This window comes from Rattus norvegicus, chromosome X (genome assembly GCF_036323735.1).
Source record: "Rattus norvegicus strain BN/NHsdMcwi chromosome X, GRCr8, whole genome shotgun sequence".
Classification (NCBI taxonomy): domain Eukaryota; kingdom Metazoa; phylum Chordata; class Mammalia; order Rodentia; family Muridae; genus Rattus; species Rattus norvegicus.
In genome coordinates, this window is record NC_086039.1 from 78,937,697 (window position 1) to 78,962,355 (window position 24,659).

Genomic DNA, 24,659 nt, shown 5'->3' on the forward strand with positions numbered 1-24,659 from the left:
TAATGAACAACAAGGTAAAGTATAATGGAAGAAAGCTTAAGGAACAATAAAGAATCTCATTGCAATGTGATGATTCTTTACAAAGACAAGGAGGATTGACAGCCCCTTAGCCAAATAAACTAGACAAAAGGAAAGCAAAAACTAATAAAAATCAACAGGAGAGTGGAGATACTTAAACATATACTTATTAAATTCTCTGGATAACCAGGGAGCATTTTGAAATACATTGAAATAAATACATGGGAAATCTAGAAGAAATGGATATTTCATGACTCATAATGCCACATTATCATAATAGCAATTGAAATTGAGCAAAGAATGTATGTGTGTGTGTGTGTGTGTGTGTGTGTGTGTGTGTGTGTGTACCATATGAAAGCAGACACAAACAGAATAGAATGTTCTTAGGTTTTAGTAGAGAAGCGTCCTTGTGTAGTGGGCAGTAGTTGATGCAGAGACCCACAATTAATCAATGTTGAGAAAATATGTGAATGTATTGATCTTCCCTAAACCAGACCACTGTCATATCCACCTCTCGAGAGCTCAGGAAACATTACAGAAAACAAACAACAAAAACCAAAGAAATCTAATATCCAGAAGTTGGTAAGGAGTGCTATGAAACTCTGTATTCTGGACAGGACATTTTTTTTCTCCATCTTTATTCATTGGGTATTTCTTATTTACATTTCTTTTTTATCTTTATTAACTTGAGTATTTCTTATTTACATTTCGATTGTTATTCCCCTTCCCGGTTTCCATGCCAACATCCCCTAACCCCTCCCCCTCCCCTTCTCTTTGGGTGTTCCCCTCCCCACCCTCCCCCCATTACCGCCCTCCTCCCAACAATCACGTTCACTGGGGGTTCAGTCTTGGCAGGACCAAGGGCTTCCCCTTCCACTGGTGCTCTTACTAGGCTATTCATTGCTACCTATGAGGTCAGAGTCCAGGGTCAGTCCATGTATAGTCTTTGGGTAGTGGCTTAGTCCCTGGAAGCTGTGGTTGATTGGCATTGTTGTTCATATGGGGTCTCAAGCCCCTTCAAGCTCTTTCAGTCCTTTCTCTGATTCCTTCAACAGGGGTCCCGTTCTCAGTTCAGTAGTTTGCTGCTGGCATTCGCCTATATATTTGCCATATTCTGGCTGTATCTCTCAGGAGAGATCTATATCCGGTTCCTGTCAGCCTGTACTTCTTTGCTTCATCCATCTCATCTAGTTTGGTGGCTGTATATGTATGGGTCACATGTGGGGCAGGGTCTGAATGGGCGTTCCTTCTGCCTCTGTTCTAAACTTTGTGTCCTTGGCAGGTGTGCTCAGCCCCGGAAGGCAGGATGCAATTCTTCAAGCTGGAATCCCATTGGGTATTTGAGAGGACCGATGTGGGGGGCGGGGGGGGGCGGACAGGAAGTCTTCCACAGGACTCACATCTCAGTCCAGGCCTCTTGTCCTATCCAAGTCTATCCAAGGTTTAGGTCTCTGGTGGGGGCAGCAAAATTAGGCCCACCCACCTTGATGGGCAGATTCTTCACTCCATGCCCTAGTCGCACACACACACCTGCTTCCGCTGGTCACGGTTAAGAGGGAATGGCCTTACAGTTAAGGCAGACCACTTTCTCCGGCCCTCCTTAGCTGCCTCTGTCCGGGTTCGTATGGCTGGGAAAATTGAGGGCTTGCCTTTTGGTTCACGTGTGTGTGCCACTGTCTGTAAATCTTCAATATATGACAGAATGGAGGCTCTAGGTCTACTCAGGCTGCCAGGTGGCTCCCGGTCCACCACACACACTGCCCTGCCTTTCTTCTGCCAACTGCCAGCACCCAGGGTGGAAGGCCAGTCTGCATAGGCACTTGGCAATTTTGTTTATGAAAGAGGGTAAAAAATTGTAACAATAAAAGCTTCATTTGATAATTAGAGATCTGAAGTGATTTTACCTTTATTTCCTTCATGTTAAGCCAATCATTAAATTTCACAGTGATTTCTGGGGTGGGGCACAAGGAAGGCGTCATTCAGAGCGATGGAGGGCGTGGCCTGGTTGGCCTTACTGGGGGAGCTGGAGGAGCACGGACTGCCCTGCTGGCAGGTAGGTGATGTTCCGAGATGGGAGAGCTGGTAAGCAATGTCCTCAGCAGCTTCCAGCTTTCACAGCCCAATCAGGCCATCCCCGGCGGTGGCCAGCGAGTTGGCGATCAGCTCGGCTGCCTTGAAGTTCCCCTCAGCAGAGATGATGGCCGCCTTCTTCTGCTGCTCAGCCTTTTCCACTACAAATCTGGCTCTCTCAGCTTCCTGCTGAGCCACCTGTTTGGCTTCCACCGCCTCTGTGAACTCCTTCCTGAAGGTCAGATGTGTCAGGGACACTTCATCCAGGATGAGCCCGAACGTTGTTGCTCGCTCTGTGAGGTCATCGCTCACCTGCCTGGAGAGCAGCTCTCGCTGGGCAATCAATTCTCCAGCATCGAATCGAGCCATCACCGACTTGAGGATCTCTGTGGTGCTAGATGGCAGCACCTGCTCATCATAGTCCTCGCCAATGCTGGTGTAGATACAAGGAAGCTGGCTGGCCACCGGCCGGAAGAGGATACATAGTGTGATGTTGACATTCTGCAAGTCTTTGCTGCCCGTGATGACCGGCACATTCCGAGGTCGAGAGTGGCAGTCAAAGCTTCTGTACCCAGGGGATGAGGAAGTGACTCCCTTCCCCTACCACGATGTACGCCATGGAATCGGTCGAAGATGACAGCTCTGTTTCTGGCATCCACGTTATATAAAGCAGAGTTCACCATGCCTCCTGCAACTGCTAACCCCAGGCCAAACTTTCCAATGGACTCAAACACTTTGGCAGCCATGACTCCTTCTGTTGCTTCAACTCACACCTGTTTCCACTCTGACCTTCACATGAATTCCCCTAATCATTTCTTTAATAAACATTGAGATTGAAAGAGTAATACTATCTCAACAAGGGTAACATTAGATCAGTGGATGAATATTTAACCATACATATCATTAAACTAACAAGTATCCTCAAACTGTTTCATGAAATAGAAAAGGAAGGAAAACTTACCCTTCAAAAACAAATGGGAGTGACCTTATTTGCCAGCATTCTAAAATAATGTAAAATAACAAACTGGATTTTCCTAATATTTAAAACTTTTCCTTATATAATAAATGGAAGACATTAATGCATTTCAAAAGATGCTACAACTTAGCTAAGATTGTGGTACGTGACTGTAATGTTAGCACTTGAGAGGTTGAGGGAGGAGGATCATGAGTTCAAGGTCATCTTGGATTACTGTTATTAGTGTTTCCTAGAGGTTGGATGTATCAGCAGTCCTAATCTGATAGTAAAGGATTGAGGATATCTGGAGAGCTGTTGGGAATTCAAAGCAATTGACTTTTCACTGCAGCAATAGGGAAGATGAATTTACCAGCATAACTCCAAGCAAGCAATCAAAAAATAAAGTTTTTTTTCCAATGTTCTTTTATATGGGATGCACCAGAAGGTTCACATTTTGGGTACATCTTCCTGCTTCAAATAATCTAATTAAGAAAAATCTCTCACAAGAATTTCCAATGGTTTGCATTTTAGTTGATTCTGTATTTAGTCAAAGTGACAACCAAGATTAGCCATCGCAATTACTTTGTGCAAACCTGCTTCAAGGAAACAAAACAACAAAACAAAGAAAAATAATGGTATTATAAAAAGAAATGCATGTAATGAAAACCACTTTGTAAACAAATTAATTGTAGTTAACAAAAATTAACTATTGAACATTTTTCATTTAAGTAGTAGATTTTCAGTGTGTGATTATCCACATAAAAATGATATTTTAGTAACTATGGAATCCTTTGTAATAATAGACTATTTTTCATCTACTCTCCTTTATGATTTAAAAAACATTTACCACATAATTTGTTCAGGTTTAGATATGAATTATCTGCTTCTCACAGAGAGTCTTCTCTTAAAAGCATAGTGCTCAGTGTAGTAGACTTAAAGTTGAAGTTAAAGTTGGAGATATGATCAGAACATAAAGACTTTACCATTGGGTTAATGTATTGATGAGTTCATAGCTTACTAGACAATTATGTGGTTGGTAATATTAATACTATTTGACAATCTGATACAATCTGAAGTCATAGGAGAGAAGCTGCTGAGCATGTTTGTGAGGGATTATCTTGATTAGATTAGCTTAATAACAAGTCTGTTGGAGGCTTTTCTGATTGGATTAATTGAGGTAGGAAGACCCACTCTAATTGTCAGTAGCACTATTCCATGAGCTGGGATCTTTAAATGAATAAAAAGCCAAAAGCAAACTAAATATATGTCTTCAGTTCTCTCTGCTTTGGAGTGGCTGGGATGTGACCAACCGAAGGTGCTGCTATGATGATCTTCCACAAACTCATGATACTGATAAACTGCAAACTAAAATAACTCCTTTATACCTTAAGTCACTTTTCTCAGGGTATTCTATCACAGCAGTATAAAAGTTAATATTAAAATTATCACGGTGGTTACAGAATGTAAGCATTGATGGTACGCCTTTACAGTGTTTATCTTGTCTCTTGTTCCTCATGTTTAACCCACAGTTTGCTTCTTGGCTGCTACAAAATGAATAACTACCATTGCCAGAAGTTCCCACTCCCATACTACTCTGTCTCATTTTAGGGAATGGCAGCATATCTACTTACCCTTGCACTAAAAGTTCTGAAATACTGAGCCAAAATAAAACTTTACTCCTTTTAATTGTCTCTCAGACATTTTTGCATGCTGCAAGAAGACTAACATCTTACCTCATTTGATAGTTATGATAAGCTACAACATTGCTTAATAAAGTTTATGTCATAAACATGTTGTGGTCATCAAATTAACTTGTAGGAAATCCTTTAAATTGAGGATATATAAGAATATGGAGGCAGAGTTTGGAGCAGTGACTGAAGGAATGGCCATTCAGAGCCTTCCCCACATGTCTCATATATATATATATATATATACACACACACACACACACACACACACACACACACATACATCCTCACCAAGACTAGATAAGATTGATCAAGTTAAGAAGGGCATACCAGATGTAGATGTCTACTGAGAGGCATAGCCAGAGCATGTCAAATACAGAGCAGAATGCTAGCAGCAAACTACTGAACTAAGAACCGGACCACTGTTGGAGGAATTAGAGAAAGGACTGAAAGAGCTGAAGGGGCTTGTAACCCCATAAGAACAACAATGCCAACCAGGCAGAGCTCCCAGGGACTAAACCACTACCCAAACACTATAGATAGACCGACCCATGGTTCCAACTGCATATGTAGAAGTGGAAGGCCTTGTTGGTCACCAGTGGAAGGAGAAGCCCTTGGTTGGACCCCCAGTGTAAGGGAATGTTGGGGGGTGGATGGGGAGGGGAAGACCCTTATAGAAGAAGGGGAGGAGGACGGGATAGGGGACTTATGTCCAGGAAACTGGGAAAGGGAATAACATTTGAAATGTAAATTTTAAAAAATCCAATAAAAAATAAAATTAAAAAGTAAAAAAGCATATAGTTATCAAATTTATGTATTTCATTTTAATCGCAATCTGTTATTACTATTAATAGCACCATCACTTTTCCTTTTATCTATATCATTTACATTATTAAGAAGATATAGAGATAATTCTTATGGGCTAAGTGATTGGAATGATATATCACAACAAATTATTTAAAATCAACATAATATATTTAATTTCCAAATGCGATATTAGAAGATACAGTCGATCAATTAAAAAACATTAGTAATAACTTTGAAAGATTTTAGTTTTATATATTAAATTTAATTTTGGTTTAACTTTCAGCATTATTCACTATATTCACGCAAGCATGGATGATTCATTATATATATATATATTATATGTGTGTTTATATATAGATATATACAACGAATTTTGTGTTCAAAAAATTAATATCATTTTCTTCCCACTTGACAAATAATTGCAAGAAAATATGATAATAATATTTTGTATTTTCTCTGTCAGTGATTTCATTGTAGTTAAAACACCTATTTTCCAACTATACATACTAATCCATATTGAACTAAATTAAAGCATTTTGCTTTCATATGTGGGCATTTATATCTAAAAATGTCTCACACTGTGCACATTCTATTTTTATGCATTCACTCAATAGTATTCTGTTGTTACTCGAAGCTTTTGTTTAATATTCCTTAGTTCATCTAAGTAATCTACAATGTTGATTGGTTCTGGAAAGTAGCATGTGTTAAAAGCTCATTTTTCAAGTTGGTATTCTTTAAGGATATGTTAAGTTGTTGAACATGGAGCATAATTGGAGTTCTCTGGTCTTTGTGATTATGTCCTTTCACAAGTAAAGAGAGTCCTTTCCTGTCTGGTTTTTGTTTGTTTGTTTGTTTGTTTGTTTGTTTCCCCTACACCAAGAGGATGAGAACTTCACTCCATAACATACTTACAATATGATATTATGCTTCATCCCAACCTCAGAAATAATGACCGAAAATCAATAGTAGGCCAGATCCTCTAAAACTGTGATTTAAAATATAATTCTTTTTTCTTTAGCATTTCTTATCTACAACATCTGTTGTATTGAGGGAAAGTTGAGTAAGCCAGAAAATTGGCACTAAAAGGTGGCAGTCCTGCCTCTTAGTATCCATCTAATAAGATGGAAAGACCTCCTGCAATGTTGACTTTCAGGAGATGTTCCAAAGATTATTTAGAAGAGGAACTTAGAGAAAGGGTAGAAAATTGTCAGCAAATCATACTGGGTCATCTTTGTTTCACTATGGCAAATAGTTGGATGCGTTTTGCCCATATCTTAAAACTTGTCACAGGTTGAACTTAAAGGTAAAGACTAGACTACCCAATAGAACACTAGACTACACAACAGAGTGGTAACATAGGACTCAGGTAGCGTTATGCTTATTTCTGGTTGCTCTCAGCTAAGTTTACATTGAGATTGGGAAGCAGACAAAGTTAGTGAACAGTTTTGAAATTTTTCTTTTGTTTGGAAAGAAAAGAGCAAGTGTTAAACTATAGCTTAAGAAGGCTTGCAGCTGCTAAAATGATGATGATTGTTGAAAAGGTTCCGTGATTCAGCAGAATAGAAACTTATGAAGAAATCATAATTTCCAAATTTCAAATAAAGTCAAGATAGAGAAGAAGTGGTTAGCTTGCTCAAATGATTCCTACATTTCTCAGTGGGTATTGCATGGAGCTGTAACAGTAAATCTTCATTAGGTGCACTTGTAAAGAAGCTGGGGGTGTGAGTGATGAGAACAAGTGGTAAAAAATGATTAGTACACTTAGGGTAAAATAATTCCAAAGAAAAGTGATTAATTTCCTTCTTAGCTAAAAGTCAGGAGTATTTTTGGAAATGTCCATTTCTTAACCTTTCCCAGAAGCCAGAGATGCTAGAATTGCCTAAGCCAAGACTATCTCTGGTTTTGCACTAGGTTTTTGCAGACTTGAAATGCCATGAAGTGGTTCTGCTTTCCTTTTATCTCTTTTTCCTAAAGTCATACCCTTTCCTAGCAAGCATACTGAGGGTATTGGAAAAAACCATAGGAACCATGGCTTGTGGAATCAAAAATGATCAGAACATCTCATTCTCCTCTTGTCCACCACCCAGTAAAGCCTTACTAAGTCCACAACGGTGATATTTAATGGCGTTCTACTACTGTGGAGTCCACATGATATACAATAGTTCTGCCTTCTTTCTCTCCCTTAAGCCTCCTATAATAAAAAATGTTTTCAGAAATGTACCATTTTCTATTTTTATTTTCCTATTTCATGAGACAAGAACTGGAATGCATTTGGCTTGGAATGGCTTTAGTGCCCATCGAGTTTCTGGGACCTTAGCGTCTTAGATCAAAACAAAACAAAACAAAGCAAGCAAGCAAACAAACAAAAAAAAACAGGTCTAAGAAACTGTCAATATTCCAGGATTATAATATTCCCAATGAAGTAAGCTGTAGCCAGCTGCAAAACCAGGCTGAAAGAACAAGATACAACCAGAAAAAAAATAAGGTAGGAACTGGTCATGTCTTTGGGGATTTTCTTCTACAATATTTCTCACCTGCCAAGTGTGAAGCTGTTTGATAAATTAGAATTTACCCACAAAAGTTTGTGTATCTCCTTGGTGCAATCCCTTATTGCCATTTTTCTGCTCTTCTCATTTAGAAGAGGCATGTTTACCCCATGGAACTTTTACCACTATATAGTTAAAAGACAGCAAGAAAGGGTTAAAGGGAAGGATTTGCAGGAGAAAAATGAGAAGTGATCTAAATATATTATAATCAAATAAAAAATAAAAGAATAAAACTAAAAATAATAGAATATATCTAAAATATAAATTATATATAAATAAAAGAAGACAATATATGTATGTATGTATGTATGTATGTATGTATGTATAGACTCCCTTCCATATTCTACTTCTTGTGCTCTTTTAAATTCATGGCCTCTTTTTCAATGAATTATTGTTACATACAGATATGAGCGTGTATATACATATTTATTCATAAATAAAATCTGCTCAGTCTGTTTAATATTACTTGTGGGCGTGTTTTCAGGGCTGACCATTTGTCAATGTACAACCAATTTAGGTTCTCTTCCACCAAGAAGACTATTTCTTGCCTATCAGCATTCCTTATTTCTTTTCTTTTTTTAATTAACTTGAGTATTTCTTATATACATTTCAAGTGTTATTCCCTTTCCCGGTTTCCGGGCAAACATCCCCCTCCCCCATCCCCTTCCTTATGGGTGTTCCCCTTCCAACCCTCCCCCCATTGCCGCCCTCCCCCCATAGTCTAGTTCGCTGGGGGTTCAGTCTTAGCAGGACCCAGGGCTTCCCCTTCCACTGGTGCTCTTACTAGGATATTCATTGCTACCTATGGGGTCAGAGTCCAGGGTCAGTCCATGTATAGTCTTTAGGTAGTGGCTTAGTCCCTGGAAGCTCTGGTTGCTTGGCATTGTTGTACATATGGGGTCTCGAGCCCCTTCAAGCTCTTCCAGTTCTTTCTCTGATTCCTTCAACGGGAGTCCTATTCTCAGTTCAGTGGTTTGCTGCTGGCATTCGCCTCTGTATTTGCTGTATTCTGGCTGTGTCTCTCAGGAGCAATCTACATCCGGCTCCTGTCGGTCTGCACTTCTTTGCTTCATCCATCTTGTCTAATTGGGTGGCTGTATTTGTATGGGCCACATGTGGGGCAGGCTCTGAATGGGTGTTCCTTCAGTCTCTGTTTTAATCTTTGCCTCTCCCTTCCCTGCCAAGGGTATTCTTTTTCCTCATTTAAAGAAGGAGTGAAGCACTCACATTTTGATCATCCGTCTTGAGTTTCGTTTGTCCTAGGGATCTAGGGTAATTCAAGCATTTGGGCTAATAGCCAATTATCAATGAGTGCATACCATGAATGTCTTTCTGTGATTGGGTTAGCTCACTCAGGATGATATTTTCCAGTTCCAACCATTTGCCTACGAATTTCATAAACTCGTTGTTTTTGATAGCTGAGTAATATTCCATTGTGTAGATGTACCACATTTTCTGTATCCATTCCTCTGTTGAAGGGCATCTGGGTTCTTTCCAGTTTCTGGCTATTATAAATAAGGCTGCGATGAACATAGTGGAGCACGTGTCTCTTTTATATGTTGAGGCATCTTTTGGGTATATGCCCAAGAGAGGTATAGCTGGATCCTCAGGCAGTTCAATGTCCAATTTTCTGAGGGACCTCCAGACTGATTTCCAGAATGGTTTTACCAGTCTGCAATCCCACCAACAATGGAGGAGTGTTCCTATTTCTCCACATCCTCGCTAGCATCTGCTGTCACCTGAGTTTTTGATCTTAGCCATTCCCACTGGTGTGAGGTGAAATCTCAGGGTTGTTTTGATTTGCATTTCCCTTATGACTAAAGATGTTGAACATTTCTTTAGGTGTTTCTCAGCCATTCGGCATTCCTCAGCTGTGAATTCTTTGTTTAGCTCTGAACCCCATTTTTTAATAGGGTTATTTGTTTCCCTGCGGTCTAACTTCTTGAGTTCTTTGTATATTTTGGATATAAGGCCTCTATCTGTTGTAGGATTGGTAAAGATCTTTTCCCAATCTGTTGGTTGCCGTTTTGTCCTAACCACAGTGTCCTTTGCCTTACAGAAGCTTTGCAGTTTTATGAGATCCCATTTGTCGATTCTTGATCTTAGAGCGTAAGCCATTGGTGTTTTGTTCAGGAAATTTTTTCCAGTGCCATGTGTTCCAGATGCTTCCCTAGTTTTTCTTCTATTAGTTTGAGTGTGTCTGGTTTGATGTGGAGGTCCTTGATCCACTTGGACTTAAGCTTTGTACAGGGTGATAAGCATGGATCGATCTGCATTCTTCTACATGTTGCCCTCCAGTTGAACCAGCACCATTTGCTGAAAATGCTATCTTTTTTCCATTGGATGGTTTTGGCTCCTTTGTCAAAAATCAAGTGACCATAGGTGTGTGGGTTCATTTCTGGGTCTTCAATTCTATTCCATTGGTCTATCTGTCTGTCTCTGTACCAATACCATGCAGTTTTTATCACTATTGCTCTGTAATACTTCTTGAGTTCAGGGATAGTGATTCCCCCTGAAGTCCTTTTATTGTTGAGGATAGCTTTAGCTATCCTGGGTTTTTTTGTTATTCCAGATGAATTTGCAAATTGTTCTGTCTAACTCTTTGAAGAATTGGATTGGTATTTTGATGGGGATTGCATTGAATCTGTAGATTGCTTTTGGTAAAATGGCCATTTTTACTATATTAATCCTGCCAATCCATGAGCATGGGAGATCTTTCCATCTTCTGAGGTCTTCTTCAATTTCTTTCCTCAGTGTCTTGAAGTTCTTATTGTACAGATCTTTTACTTGTTTGGTTAAAGTCACACCGAGGTACTTTATATTTTTTGAGTCTATTATGAAGGGTGTCGTTTCCCTAATTTCTTTCTCGGCATGTTTCTCTTTTGTATAGAGGAAGGCTACTGATTTATTTGAGGTAATTTTATACCCAGCCACTTTGCTGAAGTTGTTTATCAGCTTTAGTAGTTCTCTGGTGGAACTTTTGGGATCACTTAAATATACTATCATGTCATCTGCAAATAGTGATATTTTGACCTCTTCTTTTCCGATCTGTATCCCCTTGATCTCCTTTTGTTGTCTGATTGCTCTGGCTAGAACTTCAAGAACAATATTGAATAAGTAGGGAGAGAGTGGGCAGCCTTGTCTAGTCCCTGATTTTAGTGGGATTGCTTCAAGTTTCTCTCCATTTAGTTTAATGTTAGCAACTGGTTTGCTGTATATGGCTTTTACTATGTTTAGGTATGGGCCTTGAATTCCTATTCTTTCCAGGACTTTTATCATGAAGGGGTGTTGAATTTTGTCAAATGCTTTCTCAGCATCTAATGAAATGATCATGTGGTTCTGTTCTTTCAGTTTGTTTATATAATGGATCACGTTGATGGTTTTCCATATATTAAACCATCCCTGCAGGCCTGGGATGAAGCCTACTTGATCATGGTGGATGATTGTTTTGATGTGCTCTTGAATTCGGTTTGCCAGAATTTTATTGAGTATTTTTGCGTCGATATTCATAAGGGAAATTGGTCTGAAGTTCTCTTTTTTGTTGTGTCTTTGTGTGGTTTAGGTATAAGAGTAATTGTGGCTTCGTAGAAGGAATTCGGTAGTGCTCCATCTGTTTCAATTTTGTGGAATAGTTTGGATAATATTGGTATGAGGTCTTCTATGAAGGTTTGATAGAATTCTGCAGTAAACCCGTGTGGACCTGGGCTCTTTTTGGTTGGGAGACCTTTAATGACTGCTTCTATTTCCTTAGGAGTTATGGGGTTGTTTAACTGATTTATCTGTTCCTGATTTAACTTCGATACCTGGTATCTCTTTAGGAAATTGTCCATTTCCTGCAGATTTTCAAGTTTTGTTGAATATAGGTTTTTATAGTAAGATCTGATGATTTTTTGAATTTCCTCTGAATCTGTAGTTATGTCTCCCTTTTCATTTCTGATTTTGTTAATTTGGACGCACTCTCTGTGTCCTCTCGTTAGTCTGGCTAAGGTTTTATCTATCCTGTTGATTTTCTCAAAGAACCAACTTTTGGTTCTGTTGATTCTTTCTATGGTCCTTTTTGTTTCTACTTGGTTGATTTCAGCTCTGAGTTTGATTATTTCCTGCCTTCTACTCCTCCTGGGTGTATTTGTTTCTTTTTGTTCTAGAGCTTTTAGGTGTGCTGTCAAGCTGCTGACTTATGCTCTTTCCTGTTTCTTTCTGCAGGCACTCACCACTATGAGTTTTCCTCTTAGCACAGCTTTCATTGTGTCCCATAATTTTGGGTATGTTGTACCTTCATTTCCATTAGATTCTAAAAAGTTTTTAATTTCTTTCTTTATTTCTTCCTTGACCAGGTTATCATTGAGTAGAGCATTGTTCAATTTCCACGTATATGTGGGCATTCTTCCCTTATTGTTATTGAAGACCAGTTTTAGGCCGTGGTGGTCCGATAGCACGCATGGGATTATTTCTATCTTTCTGTACCTGTTGAGGCCCGTTTTTTGACCAATTATATGGACAGTTTTGGAGAAAGTACCATGAGGAGCTGAGAAGAAGGTATATCCTTTTGCTTTAGGATAGAATGTTCTATAAATATCTGTTAAGTCCATTTGGCTCATGATTTCTCTTAGTCTGTCGACATCACTGTTTAATTTCTGTTTCCATGATCTGTCCATTGGTGAGAGTGGGGTGTTGAAATCTCCCACTATTATTGTGTGAGGTACAATGTGTGTTTTGAGCTTTAGTAAGGTTTCTTTTACGTATGTAGGTGCCCTTGTATTTGGGGCATAGATATTTAGGATTGAGAGTTCATCTTGGTGGATTTTTCCTTTGATGAATATGAAGTGTCCTTCCTTATCTTTTTTGATGACTTTTAGTTGGAAATTGATTTTATTTGATATTAGAATGGCTACTCCAGCTTGCTTCTTCTGACCATTTGCTTGGAAAGTTGTTTTCCAGCCTTTCACTCTGAGGTAGTGTCTGTCTTTGTCTCTGAGATGTGTTTCCTGTAGGCAGCAGAAAGCCGGGGCCTCGTTGCATATCCTGTTTGTTAATCTATGTCTTTTTATTGGGGAGTTGAGGCCATTGATATTGAGAGATATTAAGGAATAGTGATTATTGCTTCCTGTTATATTCATATTTGGATGTGAGGTTATGTTTGTGTGCTTTCATTCTCTTTGTTTTGTTGCCAAGACGATTAGTTTCTTGCTTCTTCTAGGGTATAGCTTGCCTCCTTATGTTGGGCTTTACCATTTATTATCCTTTGTAGTGCTGGATTTGTAGAAAGGTATTGTGTAAATTTGGTTTTGTCATGGAATATCTTGGTTTCTCCATCAATGTTAATTGAGAGTTTTGCTGGATACAGTAACCTGGGCTGGCATTTGTGTTCTCTTAGGGTCTGTATGACATCAGTCCAGGATCTTCTGGCCTTCATAGTTTCTGGCGAGAAGTCTGGTGTGATTCTGATAGGTCTCCCTTTATATGTTACTTGACCTTTTTCCCTTACTGCTTTTAATATTCTTTCTTTATTTTGTGTGTTTGGTGTTTTGACAATTATGTGACGGGAGGTGTTTCTTTTCTGGTCCAATCTCTTTGGAGTTCTGTAGGCTTCGTGTATGCCTATGGGTATCTCTTTTTTTAGGTTAGGGAAGTTTTCTTCTATGATTTTGTTGAAGATATTTACTGGTCCTTTGAGCTGGGAGTCTTCACTCTCTTCTATACCTATTATCCTTAGGTTTGATCTTCTCATGGAGTCCTGGATTTCCTGTATGTTTTGGACCAGTAGCTTTTTCCGCTTTACATTATCTTTGACAGTTGAGTCAATGATTTCTATGGAATCTTCTGCTCCTGAGATTCTCTCTTCCATCTCTTGTATTCTGTTGGTGAAGCTTGTATCTACAGCTCCTTGTCTCTTCTTTTGGTTTTCTATATCCAGGGTTGTTTCCCTGTGTTCTTTCTTGATTGCTTCTATTTCCATTTTTAATTCCTTCAACTGTTTGATTGTGTTTTCCTGGAATTCTTTCAGGGATTTTTGTGTCTCCTCTCTATGGGCTTCTGCTTGTTTATTTATGTTTTCCTGGAATTCTTTCAGGCATTTTTGGGATTCCTCTCCGTAGGCTTCTACTTGTTCTCTAAGGGAGTTCTTCACATCTTTCTTGAAGTCCTCCAGCATCATGATCAAATATGATTTTGAAACTAGATCTTGCTTTTCTGGTGTGTTTGGATATTCCATGTTTGTTTTGATGGGAGAATTGGGCTCCGATGGTGCCATGTAGTCTTGGTTTCTTTTGCTTGAGTTCTTGTGCTTGCCTCTCGCCATCAGATTATCTCTAGTGTTACTTTGTTCTGCTATTTCTGACAGTGGCTAGACTGTCCTATAAGCCTGTGTGTTAGGAGTGCTGTAGACCTGTTTTCCTCTCTTTCAGTCAGTTATGGGGACAGAGTGTTCTGCTTTCGGGCGTGTAGTTTTTCCTCTCTACAGGTCTTCAGCTGTTCCTGTGGGCCTGTGTCTTGAGTTCACCAGGCAGCTTTCTTGCAGCAGAAAATTTGGTCTTACCTGTGGTCCCGAGGCTCAAGTTCGCTCGTGGGGTGCTGCCCACGGGCTCTCTGCAGCGGCAGCAACCAGGAAGACCTGTGCCGCCCCTTCCGGGAGCTTCAGTGTACCAGGGTTGCAGATGGTCTTTGGCTTTTTCCTCTGGCGTCCGAGATGTGTGTGCAGGGAGCAGTCTCTTCTGGTTTCCCAGGCTTGTCTGCCTCTCTGAAGGTTTAGCTCTCCCTCCCACGGGATTTGGGTGCAGAGAACTGTTTATCAGGTCTGTTTCCTTCAGGTTCCGGCGGTGTCCCAGGCAGGGGTCCTGCCGCTCCTGGGCCCTCCCCCACGGGAGCCCAGAGGCCTTATACAGTTTCCTCTTGGGCCAGGGCTGTGGGCAGGGGTGAGCAGTGTTGGTGGTCTCTTCTGCCCTGCAGCCTCAGGAGTGCCCACCTGACCAGGTGCTGAGGTCTCTCTCTCTCACGGGGTCTGGGAGCAGAGAGCTGCTGCGGGCCGGGATCAGCATTCCTTATTTCTTAGTAGTTCTTTGTCTTGGGTTGAGGCCTGTGGGCTTTCTCACTTTCACTTTAGTATGTCTATTGTTGCTCTTCAGCTCATGTTTAGGATGCCATGTAGGAGAAACTTTCTGAGTGAAGCTTCTAACAATATTAGGATACATAATCTCACAGCCAAGTCCCTGATATTCTGGCTCTCACAATCCCTCCTTCCACTATTCTGTATTCTATCTTGAACTATAGATTGAAGAGATGTTTCCCATAGATGTATGCACTGGGACTGTGCTCCAGAATCATTGCAATTTGTTTAGTTGTGTGTTTCTTTAATGATTTCCATCTGTTGCAAAAGGAAGTTTCCTTGATAAGGAGTAAAGACTTCATTTATTATTGGATATAAGAACAGATATTTGCAACATAGGGATTCTGATGGTTTAATCAAGTAGTTAGTTATGGTTACATGTCTCATCCATGATAAACAATTTCACTAGCTCTGGGTTGTTGGCGGTTTCTAGTACTAGGCATGATTTCCCTCCTCTTCACCTCCTCTTAAATCCAATGTGTGAGCTGTTGGCTCCAGCCAAGGTGTGAATGGAAGTACTGTATCCTAAGGGTTATTGTGCTTTGCTGGTTATTTCTGGGATTCATAGGCATCATAGCTTGGTAGCACTCTTGGTTGTCTTTCTTTTCTTTTCTTTTCTTTTTTTCTTTTTCTTTTTTTTTTATTAACTTGAGTATTTCTTATATATATTTCAAGTGTTATTCCCTTTCCCGGTTTCCGGGCAAACATCCCCCTCCCCGCTCCCTTTCCTTATGGGTGTTCCCCTCCCAACCCTCCCCCCATTGCCGCCCTCCCCCCATAGTCTAGTTCACTGGGGGTTCAGTCTTAGCAGGACCCAGGGCTTCCCCTTCCACTGGTGCTCTCACTAGGATATTCATTGCTACCTATGGGGTCAGAGTCCAGGGTCAGTCCATGTATAGTCTTTAGGTAGTGGCTTAGTCCCTGGAAGCTCTGGTTGCTTGACATTGTTGTACTTTTGGGGTCTCGAGCCCCTTCAAGCTCTTCCAGTTCTTTCTCTGATTCCTTCAACGGGGGACCTATTCTCAGTTCAGTGGTTTGCTGCTGGCATTCGCCTCTGTATTTGCTGTATTCTGGCTGTGTCTCTCAGGAGCGATCTACATCAGGTTCCTGTAGGCCTGCACTTCGTTGCTTCGTCCATCATCTCTAATTGGTTGGCTGGATATGTATGGGTCATATGTGGGGCAGGCTCTGAATGGGTTTTCCTTCAGTCTCTGTTTTAATCTTTGCCTCTCCCTTCCCTGCCAAGGGTATTCTTTTTCCTCATTTAAAGAATGAGTGAAGCATTCACATTTTGATCATCCATCTTGAGTTTCGTTTGTTCTAGGGATCTAGGGTAATTCAAGCATTTGGGCTAATAGCCACTTATCAATGAGTGCATACCATGTATGTCTTCCTGTGATTGGGTTAGCTCACTCAGGATGATATTTTCCAGTTCCAACCATTTGCCTACGAATTTCATAAACTCGTTGTTTTTGATAGCTGATTAATATTCCATTGTGTAGATGTACCACATTTTCTGTATCCATTCCTCTGTTGAAGGGCATCTGGGTTCTTTCCAGTTTCTGGCTATTATAAATAAGGCTGCGATGAACATAGTGGAGCACGTGTCTCTTTTGTATGTTGAGGAGTCTTTTGGGTATATGCCCAAGAGAGGTATAGCTGGATCCTCAGGTAGTTCAATGTCCAATTTTCTGAGGAAACTCCAGACTGATTTCCAGAATGGTTTTACCAGTCTGCAATCCCACCAACAATGGAGGAGTGTTCCTCTTTCTCCGCATCCTCGCCAGCATCTGCTGTCACCTGAGTTTTTGATCTTAGCCATTCTCACTGGTGTGAGGTGAAATCTCAGGGTTGTTTTGATTTGCATTTCCCTTATGACTAAAGATGTTGAACATTTCCTTAGGTGTTTCTCAGCCATTCGGCATTCCTCAGCTGTGAATTCTTTGTTTAGCTCTGAACCCCATTTTTTAATAGGGTTATTTGTTTCCCTGCGGTCTAACTTCTTGAGTTCTTTGTATATTTTGGATATAAGGCCTCTATCTGTTGAAGGATTGGTAAAGATCTTTTCCCAATCTGTTGGTTGCCGTTTTGTCCTAACCACAGTGTCCTATGCCTTACAGAAGCTTTGCAGTTTTATGAGATCCCATTTGTTGATTCTTTTTTTTTTTTTAATTAACTTGAGTATTTCTTATATACATTTCAAGTGTTATTCCCTTTCCTGGTTTCCGGGCAAAATCCCCCTCCCCCCTCCCCTTCCTTATGGGTGTTCCCCTCCCAACCCTCCCCCCATTGCCGCCCTCCCCCCATAGTCTAGTTCACTGGGGGTTCAGTCTTAGCAGAACCCAGGGCTTCCCCTTCCACTGGTGCTCTTACTAGGATATTCATTGCTACCTATGGGGTCAGAGTCCAGGGTCAGTCCATGTATAGTCTTTAGGTAGTGGCTTAGTCCCTGGAAGCTCTGGTTGCTTGACATTGTTGTACTTTTGGGTTCTCGAGCCCCTTCAAGCTCTTCCAGTTCTTTCTCTGATTCCTTCAACGGGGGACCTATTCTCAGTTCAGTGGTTTGCTGCTGGCATTCGCCTCTGTATTTGCTGTATTCTGGCTGTGTCTCTCAGGAGCGATCTACATCCGGCTCCTGTCGGTCTGCACTTCTTTGCTTCATCCACCTTGTCTAATTGGGTGGCTGTATTTGTATGGGCCACATGTGGGGCAGGCTCTGAATGGGTGTTCCTTCAGTCTCTGTTTTAATCTTTGCCTCTCCCTTCCCTGCCAAGGGTATTCTTTTTCCTCATTTAAAGAAGGAGTGAAGCATTCACATTTTGATCATCCATCTTGAGTTTCGTTTGTTCTAGGGATCTAGGGTAATTCAAGCATTTGGGCTAATAGCCACTTATCAATGAGTGCATACCATGTATGTCTTTCTGTGATTGGGTTAGCTCACTCAGGATGATATTTTCCAGTTCCAACCATTTGCCTACGAATTCCATAAACTCGTTGTTTTTGATAGCTGAGTAATATTCCATTGTGTAGATGTACCACATTTTCTGTATCCATTCCTCTGTTGAAGGGCATCTGGGTTCTTTCCAGTTTCTGGCTATTATAAATAAGGCTGCGATGAACATAGTGGAGCACGTGTCTCTTTTGTATGTTGAGGAATCTTTTGGGTATATGCCCAAGAGAGGTATAGCTGGATCCTCAGGCAGTTCAATGTCCAATTTTCTGAGGAACCTCCAGAATGATTTCCAGAATGGTTTTACCAGTCTGCAATCCCACCAACAATGGAGGAGTGTTCCTCTTTCTCCACATCCTCACCAGCATCTGCTGTCACCTGAGTTTTTGATCTTAGCCATTCTCACTGGTGTGAGGTGAAATCTCAGGGTTGTTTTGATTTGCATTTCCCTTATGACTAAAGATGTTGAACATTTCCTTAGGTGTTTCTCAGCCATTCGGCATTCCTCAGCTGTGAATTCTTTGTTTAGCTCTGAACCCCATTTTTAATAGGGTTATTTGTTTCCCTGCGGTCTACCTTCTTGAGTTCTTTGTATATTTTGGATATAAGGCCTCTATCTGTTGTAGGATTGGTAAAGATCTTTTCCCAATCTGTTGGTTGCCGTTTTGTCCTAACCACAGTGTCCTATGCCTTACAGAAGCTTTGCAGTTTTATGAGATCCCATTTGTCGATTCTTGATCTTAGAGCATAAGCCATTGGTGGTTTGTTCAGGAAATTTTTTCCAGTGCCCATGTGTTCCAGATGCTTCCCTAGTTTTTCTTCTATTAGTTTGAGTGTGTCTGGTTTGATGTGGAGGTCCTTGATCCACTTGGACTTAAGCTTTGTACAGGGTGATAAGCATGGATCGATCTGCATTCTTCTACATGTTGCCCTCCAGTTGAACCAGCACCATTTGCTGAAAATGTTATCTTTTTTCCATTGGTGGTTTTGGCTCCTTTGTCAAAAATCAAGTGACCATAGGTTTGTGGGTTCATTTCTGGGTCTTCAATTCTATTCCATTGGTCTATCTGTCTGTCTCTGTACCAATACCATGCAGTTTTTATCACTATTGCTCTGTAATACTGCTTGAGTTCAGGGATAGTGATTCCCCCTGAAGTCCTTTTATTGTTGAGGATAGCTTTAGCTATCCTGGGTTTTTTTGTTATTCCAGATGAATTTGCAAATTGTTCTGTCTAACTCTTTGAAGAATTGGATTGGTATTTTGATGGGGATTGCATTGAATCTGTAGATTGCTTTTGGTAAAATGGCCATTTTTACTATATTAATCCTGCCAATCCATGAGCATGGGAGATCTTTCCATCTTCTGAGGTCTTCTTCAATTTCTTTCCTCAGTGTCTTGAAGTTCTTATTGTACAGATCTTTTACTTGTTTGGTTAAAGTCACACCGAGGTACTTTATATTTTTTGAGTCTATTATGAAGGGTGTCGTTTCCCTAATTTCTTTCTCGGCTTGTTTCTCTTTTGTATAGAGGAAGGCAACTGATTTATTTGAGTTAATTTTATACCCAGCCACTTTGCTGAAGTTGTTTATCAGCTTTAGTAGTTCTCTGGTGGAACTTTTGGGATCACTTAAATATACTATCATGTCATCTGCAAATAGTGATATTTTGACCTCTTCTTTTCCGATCTGTATCCCCTTGATCTCCTTTTGTAGTCTGATTGCTCTGGCTAGAACTTCAAGAACAATATTGAATAAGTAGGGAGAGAGTGGGCAGCCTTGTCTAGTCCCTGATTTTAGTGGGATTGCTTCAAGTTTCTCTCCATTTAGTTTAATGTTAGCAACTGGTTTGCTGTATATGGCTTTTACTATGTTTAGGTATGGGCCTTGAATTCCTATTCTTTCCAGGACTTTTATCATGAAGGGGTGTTGAATTTTGTCAAATGCTTTCTCAGCATCTAATGAAATGATCATGTGGTTCTGTTCTTTCAGTTTGTTTATATAATGGATCACGTTGATGATTTTCCATATATTAAACCATCCCTGCATGCCTGGGATGAAGCCTACTTGATCATGGTGGATGACTGTTTTGATGTGCTCTTGAATTCGGTTTGCCAGAATTTTATTGAGTATTTTTGCGTCGATATTCATAAGGGAAATTGGTCTGAAGTTCTCTTTCTTTGTTGTGTCTTTGTGTGGTTTAGGTATAAGAGTAATTGTGGCTTCGTAGAAGGAATTCGGTAGTGCTCCATCTGTTTCAATTTTGTGGAATAGTTTGGATAATATTGGTATGAGGTCTTCTATGAAGGTTTGATAGAATTCTGCAGTAAACCCGTGTGGACCTGGGCTCTTTTTGGTTGGGAGACCTTTAATGACTGCTTCTATTTCCTTAGGAGTTATGGGGTTGTTTAACTGATTTATCTGTTCCTGATTTAACTTCGATACCTGGTATCTCTTTAGGAAATTGTCCATTTCCTGCAGATTTTCAAGTTTTGTTGAATATAGGTTTTTATAGTAAGATCTGATGATTTTTTGAATTTCCTCTGAATCTGTAGTTATGTCTCCCTTTTCATTTCTGATTTTGTTAATTTGGACGCACTCTCTGTGTCCTCTCGTTAGTCTGGCTAAGGTTTTATCTATCCTGTTGATTTTCTCAAAGAACCAACTTTTGGTTCTGTTGATTCTTTCTATGGTCCTTTTTGTTTCTACTTGGTTGATTTCAGCTCTGAGTTTGATTATTTCCTGCCTTCTACTCCTCCTGGGTGTATTTGTTTCTTTTTGTTCTAGAGCTTTTAGGTGTGCTGTCAAGCTGCTGACTTATGCTCTTTCCTGTTTCTTTCTGTAGGCACTCAGAGCTATGAGTTTTCCTCTTAGCACAGCTTTCATTGTGTCCCATAATTTTGGGTATGTTGTACCTTCATTTCCATTAGATTCTAAAAAGTTTTTAATTTCTTTCTTTATTTCTTCCTTGACCAGGTTATCATTGAGTAGAGCATTGTTCAATTTCCACGTATATGTGGGCATTCTTCCCTTATTGTTATTGAAGACCAGTTTTAGGCCGTGGTGGTCCGATAGCACGCATGGGATTATTTCTATCTTTCTGTACCTGTTGAGGCCCGTTTTTTGACCAATTATATGGTCAATTTTGGAGAAAGTACCATGAGGAGCTGAGAAGAAGGTTTATCCTTTTGCTTTAGGATACAATGTTCTATAAATATCCGTTAAGTCCATTTGGCTCATGATTTCTCTTTGTCTGTCGACATCACTGTTTAATTTCTGTTTCCATGATCTGTCCATTGGTGAGAGTGGGGTGTTGAAATCTCCCACTATTATTGTGTGAGGTGCAATGTGTGTTTTGAGCTTTAGTAAGGTTTCTTTTACGTATGTAGGTGCCCTTGTATTTGGGGCATAGATATTTAGGATTGAGAGTTCATCTTGGTGGATTTTTCCTTTGATGAATATGAAGTGACCTTCCTTATCTTTTTTGATTACTTTTAGTTGGAAATTGATTTTATTTGATATTAGAATGGCTACTCCAGCTTTCTTCTTCTGACCATTTGCTTGGAAAGTTGTTTTCCAGCCTTTCACTCTGAGGTAGTGTCTGTCTTTGTCTCTGAGGTGTGTTTCCTGTAGGCGGCAGAATGCAGGGTCCTCGTTGCGTATCCAGTTTGTTAATCTATGTCTTTTTATTGGGGAGTTGAGGCCATTGATATTGAGAGATATTAAGGAATAGTGATTATTGCTTCCCGTTATATTCATATTTGGATGTGAGGTTATGTTTGTGTGCTTTCATTCTCTTTGTTTTGTTGCCAAGACGATTAGTTTCTTGCTTCTTCTAGGGTATAGCTTGCCTCCTTATGTTGGGCTTTACCATTTATTATCCTTTGTAGTGCTGGATTTGTAGAAAGATATTGTGTAAATTTGGTTTTGTCATGGAATATCTTGGTTTCTCCATCAATGTTAATTGAGAGTTTTGCTGGATACAGTAACCTGGGCTGGCATTTGTGTTCTCTTAGGGTCTGTATGACTTCAGTCCAGGATCTTCTGGCCTTCATAGTTTCTGGCGAGAAGTCTGGTGTGATTCTGATAGGTCTGCCTTTATATGTTACTTGACCTTTTTCCCTTACTGCTTTTAATATTCTTTCTTTATTTTGTGTGTTTGGTGTTTTGACAATTATGTGACGGGAGGTGTTTCTTTTCTGGTCCAATCTATTTGGAGTTCTGTAGGCTTCTTGTATGTCTATGGGTATCTCTTTTTTTTAGGTTAGGGAAGTTTTCTTCTATGATTTTGTTGAAGATATTTACTGGTCCTTTGAGCTGGGAGTCTTCACTCTCTTCTATACCTATTATCCTTAGGTTTGATCTTCTCATGGAGTCCTGGATTTCCTGTATGTTTTGGACCAGTAGCTTTTTCCGCTTTACATTATCTTTGACAGTTGAGTCAATGATTTCTATGGAATCTTCTGCTCCTGAGATTCTCTCTTCCATCTCTTGTATTCTGTTGGTGAAGCTTGTATCTACAGCTCCTTGTCTCTTCTTTTGGTTTTCTATATCCAGGGTTGTTTCCCTGTGTTCTTTCTTGATTGCTTCTATTTCCATTTTTAATTCCTTCAACTGTTTGATTGTGTTTTCCTGGAATTCTTTCAGGGATTTTTGTGTCTCCTCTCTATGGGCTTCTGCTTGTTTATTTATGTTTTCCTGGAATTCTTTCAGGCATTTTTGGGATTCCTCTCCGTAGGCTTCTACTTGTTCTCTAAGGGAGTTCTTCAAGTCTTTCTTGAAGTCCTCCAGCATCATGATCAAATATGATTTTGAAACTAGATCTTGCTTTTCTGGTGTGTTTGGATATTCCATGTTTGTTTTGATGGGAGAATTGGGCTCCGATGGTGCCATGTAGTCTTTGTTTCTGTTGCTTCGGTTCCTGTGCTTGCCTCTCGCCATCAGATTATCTCTAGTGTTACTTTGTTCTGCTATTTCTGACAGTGGCTAGACTGTCCTATAAGCCTGTGTGTTAGGAGTGCTGTAGACCTGTTTTCCTCTCTTTCAGTCAATTATGGGGACAGAGTGTTCTGCTTTCGGGCGTGTAGTTTTTCCTCTCTACAGGTCTTCAGCTGTTCCTGTGGGCCTGTGTCTTGAGTTCACCAGGCAGCTTTCTTGCAGCAGAAAATTTGGTCTTACCTGTGGTCCCGAGGCTCAAGTTCGCTCGTGGGGTGCTGCCCACGGGCTCTCTGCAGCGGCAGCAACCAGGAAGACCTGTGCCGCCCCTTCCGGGAGCTTCAGTGCACCAGGGTTGCAGATGGTCTTTGGCTTTTTCCTCTGGCGTCCGAGATGTGTGTGCAGGGAGCAGTCTCTTCTGGTTTCCCAGGCTTGTCTGCCTCTCTGAAGGTTTAGCTCTCCCTCCCACGGGATTTGGGTGCAGAGAACTGTTTATCAGGTCTGTTTCCTTCAGGTTCCGGCGGTGTCCCAGGCAGGGGTCCTGCCGCTCCTGGGCCCTCACCCACAGGAGCCCAGAGGCCTTATACAGTTTCCTCTTGGGCCAGGGCTGTGGGCAGGGGTGAGCAGTGTTGGTGGTCTCTTCTGCCCTGCAGCCTCAGGAGTGCCCACCTGACCAGGCGCTGAGGTCTCTCTCTCTCACGGGGTCTGGGAGCAGAGAGCTGCTGTGGGCCGGGATCAGCATTCCTTATTTCTTAGTAGTTCTTTGTCTTGGGTTGAGGCCTGTGGGCTTTCTCACTTTCACTTTAGTATGTCTATTGTTGCTCTTCAGCTCATGTTTAGGATGCCATGTAGGGGAAACTTTCTGAGTGAAGCTTTTAACAATATTAGGATACATAATCTCACAGCCAAGTCCCTGATATTCTGGCTCTCACAATCCCTCCTTCCACTATTCTGTATTCTATCTTGAACTATAGATTGAAGAGATGTTTCCCATAGATGTATGCACTGGGACTGTGCTCCAGAATCATTGCAATTTGTTTAGTTGTGTGTTTCTTTAATGATTTCCATCTGTTGCAAAAGGAAGTTTCCTTGATAAGGAGTAAAGACTTCATTTATTATTGGATATAAGAACAGATATTTGCAACATAGGGATTCTGATGGTTTAGTCAAGTAGTTAGTTATGGTTACATGTCTCATCCATGATAAACAATTTCACTAGCTCTGGGTTGTTGGCGGTTTCTAGTACTAGGCATGATTTCCCTCCTCTTCACCTCCTCTTAAATCCAATGTGTGAGCTGTTGGCTCCAGCCAAGGTGTGAATGGAAGTACTGTATCCTAAGGGTTATTGTGCTTTGCTGGTTATTTCTGGGATTCATAGGCATCATAGCTTGGTAGCACTCTTGGTTGTCTTTCTTTTCTTGAAGCTTACATGGCACATTCTGATACTATCAAAGCTAATCGTCAGAAAAGGGACATTTGGGACATTTCCAGCTCAAGTGTCTCTGGGCCCTGTGTCTGAAGTATGATACCTTTAAGCAACAGGAATTTACATTCCATCTCTCACTGGAACCTAGGGAATAACAACAGGCTG

General features: G+C 40.6%; 1 pseudogene; it reads right to left on the reverse strand.

The window, feature by feature from the left end:
* Nucleotides 1-1,872: 1,872 nt before the first annotated feature.
* On the reverse strand, nucleotides 1,873-2,834 carry Phb1-ps15 (prohibitin 1, pseudogene 15; annotated as a pseudogene).
* Nucleotides 2,835-24,659: the final 21,825 nt, after the last annotated feature.